Raw genomic sequence first — 5022 nt, forward strand, 5'->3', positions numbered from 1 at the left:
GGTCTATTCAACGCGGCGCTACGCGCCTTGTTGAATAGACCAGTGGCTTATCTCGCGCCTCGTGCGATATTCGTGCCCTGATGCACTCACAACTCATAAATTATTCGTATACTGTACCTCCGTATACAAGTTGAAAGGTTAGATTTTGTAAACAACAATGGCGCCCTCCACGGTTCGCGACTCTAGTCTCTGACGAATTCGAAAACATTCTGAAAGAAAAAGACGCGTTGAACCCACGAAAGGCAACAAAAAGTGCTCTAGATGTTTTTAGAGCATATTTAACAGAGAAGGAATTGACGTGGACGTTTTGATCACTTTCATGTCGAATGTGAGTGAAACCCTTTTTCATTTTTTTTTTTTGAAATTGAATGTGGTGTTGTCGTGGAAAGTGGTTTGTATGTATAATAATAATAATATTGGATTTCTTTCGTGGTGTATCAGATATATTGCATTCATCAACATGAATATTGCACTCGTCTTCGACTCGTGCAATATTCATGTTGATGAATGCAATATATCTGATATACCACTCAAGTGCATCCAATATTATATAAATATACATATAATATATTGTGCATATATATACAAGTGGAAGCTATAGGTAGATTTCACTGTATATAAATGTATAATATACATGTATTGTCGATATAGGCTAAGTATGATATGCATATATATATATATATATATATATATATATGGATATATATATGTGAGTGTCTATGTGTGTGTGTGCGTGTGCAATGTCTACCTAGTGTATCAAGCATATATCGATATATACATTATTATGTGTAATGATAGATAAATACACAGATAGATGGAATAAAATGTCTGTTTATCTATACTTTACATTTACTATAATTCACTATCACACTTGAGTCTTACGCATACTCGTACTGTATACGTTGCATTGTTATATGAGTATCTAATTTTTATTTCAAATCTCAAATGGCATGACAATTTCCAGCCTGAAGCAATCGTCATTATCACCCCTATTCCACAGAAACATTTAACAAGGTACATGAGTGAAAAGACTAACCATATACCTCTTTTCTTTGCCTTTTTATTATTACGGTTATGAATGACTTCACTGTATTATCAGAAAGGATGATATTAAGATCTGTGTTAAATAACTGTCTGTATAAATTGATGGCCAGAAAATTGTCAGCTAAAGGGTGAAAATCTTCTACAAAATTTATATCATTCTGCCCGTTCCTCTCCTCCTCTACAGCATTGAATAGTTTGTATCCCAAGTATAATAAAGCAGAATGTATTTCAAGTCAAAATTATTATAACAACAGGTGTATATCACGTGAACTTGGAATAGCCACATCTTGAGCTTAACGAAAGAAAACAATATCTCTGTCTGACTAGATTCTGCTGGATTCTCATGTTCAAAGGGTCTTACTTACTATCTAATCATTGTTAGGTCAAGGCCACTTCTTATTAATTACTACAATAAATTTCCTCTACCGAGGTATTAGTGCTATTTGCTTCTTACCCTCCCCCCCCCCCCATGAAAGACAAGAATATTGCGAGATGATACAGATTAAGTTTATGGCACCTCTGCCTAATGACTGATCCTTCTTTAGAAAGAACTGTCAGCCAATATTCGTTGAGTATGGAGTAGCACTACACCGTAATAAAAAAAAAAATGAATTCCGTTGGATTTCGAAAAAAGTCAATATCATTAATTGTCGACTGTCGAGACTTAAAACCAAGTTTTAGGGGGATTTCCTAGCAATGCAACGTTCACTGCAACTCCTCCAGCAAAAGATGGCGAAGCTGATTTACATTTTACATTTGCATCAAGAAGCCCCATCTCTTCATGACAATCATGAATCATGTAATCATTATTATTAAGAATAGTATCATTATGATCATCCTTCTTATGCTTTACGTATTTGACATAATTTATATTATGACCACATTTTGCTGTTAGGAGGTATGGTGTGAAAAAAAGCATGTCGACCACACGGCCAAGATTATCGCTTTGATCACTTTTCTTTGTAGTCGGGTGTCAGGTTGTGTCTCTCTGGTATTGAAAAGGTGTGTCTTTTTAACTTTTGCATGTTTCATCACATTTGACAGAAGATCAAAGGTCTGCATTATCCGTGCCGCCTGAGAGCATGGATAATGTAACGAGTTAGGTTTGAAACTATATGTATACATGCTTTTAATTCGTTAATTATCTTTATTTTTTCATCGTACAGTCGACTTTTGTGTACCAAAGAGCATTTGTAATTTTCATTTTTTTTTGTATACTAGTAATATGTTATAATTTTCTGTGGAAGAAAAAAGTGGAAGAAATTGATTAAACCCAGACAGTCAGGTTTCGAGACTTCAACAATGTAAGGTAACGTGTCTGAAGGATTATAACGCCTATATTACAATTCGAACGATGTTAGGTTACTAGTTCTAATTTTAGATATATTTTGCTCTATAACTATATTTACGACATCTATACGTATGGCATTTCATCGTCACATTTGTGTTCATATTTTTTCGAGGAAAAAAAGGGCAACCCCCCCCCAAAAAAAAAAAAAAAAACAAACAACCAACCAAACAAACAAACAAACAAACAAATCTGTCTGTGTCAGTGAAAGTGACGATGAATTAGAAAGGAGAACGGTCTTCCGTGCAAAGGTGCACGGGTTAAAGGGATGATATAGATTTGGTCGTGATGGGGATTCAGCTTTGAACTAAGATAATAAGAAACCACGTATAATAGTAAAGAGCATACGATTAAAGATAATATAAAGTTTTGGTACCTCAAAAGTTTCCCTGAGTTTCCTTGTCTTAGTTTGTGTTTCAGGTTAAAGCACCTTTCATATAACTAACACTGTGAGAATTACTCGCCCCAAAGTGCTCTCATGTCTTAGTAATCATGCAATAATGGTTTCGTACCAGAGCAGAGCGGGCTCTGAAAAATTCGAACGAGCCGTTAGTTTGACACGACGCGGTACCGCGACAATCAATATACACGTATTGTACGAAACCATTATTGCATGATTACTAGGACATGAGAGCACTTTGGGGCGAGTAAGTCTCACAGTGTTAGTTATATGAAAGGTACTTTAACCTGAAACACAAACTAAGACAAGGTAACTCAGGGAAACTTTTGAGGTACCAAAACTTTATATTATCTTTAAGAGGAACTCAAAGTTTATTTGATGAACACTGTTTTGAAGTGGCTCAGATACCAGCAAATCAAAACGATCCTAATGCCTTTTTTAAGGACCTCTTTGTTTTTGGCTATATCAGCCATCTCAAAACCGATTTTCATCAAATAAACTTTGAATTCCTCTTAGTATCGTATGCTCATTAATATGTCATACACGTGGTTTCTAATTATCTCGCAAAAAGTTAAAACCTGCATCCCAATCACAACCAAAATTACATCCCTTTAACTCCTGTGCGTGAATATTCCTCTTTTCAAGTTTCAAATTTCTCCATCCAAGGTATATAAGGATATAGAAGTGTTCATTTCTCCGTCACAGAACAACTCCTTAAGTTCTGATGAGATCCTTCACGAACACTAAAACTGGAGTTCCATTGGAAGAAAGCCAGATATCCATGATATTCATGAATGAACGGACGCCTTGTACCGCCGTAATGAAGTCATATTACCTGCGTGGTCTTGGTTGTGTAAGACAACTATGCAGATTATTAATGTGAAGTGGGTGCTAAAATTGTCAAGAGTTCGCCTGAGATTATCAAACTGCGATGCGGACTCATCTGAAATACAGGACAAAGTATATTATCATCTTTAAATAGGGCCTATACGGTACTATGCAATCATAACTATATGAAATTATAGCATCATATCGCCTTGCCAATGTCTTTAAATTCATTATTGAGTGTTAATTGATTGAGGGAATGATATTCATCGATTTAAGTATTTGTTAATTCATCAATTGATTTGGTTGTTTAGAAAAAAAAAGTACAAACCAAAGTGTGTATTATCTTTTCAACATTGGCTTGTATCGTGTTGATAGTGACATTTCATTCTGCATGAGTGATTTATCGTTAGTCTCGAAGTTGATTCAAACCAATATAACAGAACTCTGACACTCGGTATTGGTTCTCTTTATAATAAACATACACCAATACACTTACTCTGTCGGGAGGTCTGCGCTTACATGTTACTAGCACACACGGCAGCACAGACAAAATCACATACAAACTGGCATACATTCCAAAACACCAACGTAAAATGTTCATTGAATAACAGCAGCCAAATTACTGATTCGACAATTTATGCGTTTATTCAAAACGGGAAGCAATTGGCATGAAAAGACTCCTATTCTTTAAACAGACTTTTATTTTATGTTCCATTGTAGAATTATTTCATCAAAATGTCATACTGTAATGAAGCCGTCACACTTTGCCATTAGTCAGTATTATTTGTTTCGTCCGTTTCAAACTACCAAGACATAGTGTTTGTATAGGCAAGGAGGTGAGAAGATTTTTGTCTCACCTCCCTGGTATAAGGGAGCAGTTTAACTGTCTATATTTGTCTTATATTTCATTCAGCATGATAGGACATTGTGATCGCAAATCCCTCTCAAGATTTTGTCATGGCAGATTTTGTGTGCGTCATTATATAACAGTCAATATAGTCAATTTCTTGATATTTTCTTGACGCTACCAGTAAACACCATTTGAAACTCATGGTGAAAATAGCAAGATGTCAATCTACATTGGCCGTAGAAACGGAGTCTATAACCAGCTAGCAGAGTTCAAGCCGGTATAGCTGAGGACTGATTTCATATCAAGAATGCACATACAGTTCACTGCTTATGCTTGGCTTTGAACCGATGCTTTCTCGATTTTGTAGGTAGCTTTACTGAGTATGCAATCGTATGGACTGCACCTATTTAACGTATCTGCTGATTTCTAACGGCGATAGTTTGATATATTAGGTGTGATTCAGTTAGTCCCTTTAAATCGACTAATGCATTTATTCACCTACTGATTTACTGATTGATTCATTTTTGTTCACAATACTTCCCGTAGATATCT

Source organism: Diadema antillarum, unplaced genomic scaffold (genome assembly GCF_040938485.1).
Source record: "Diadema antillarum isolate AM-2024a unplaced genomic scaffold, OU_Dant_1.0 seq00001648_RagTag, whole genome shotgun sequence".
Classification (NCBI taxonomy): domain Eukaryota; kingdom Metazoa; phylum Echinodermata; class Echinoidea; order Diadematoida; family Diadematidae; genus Diadema; species Diadema antillarum.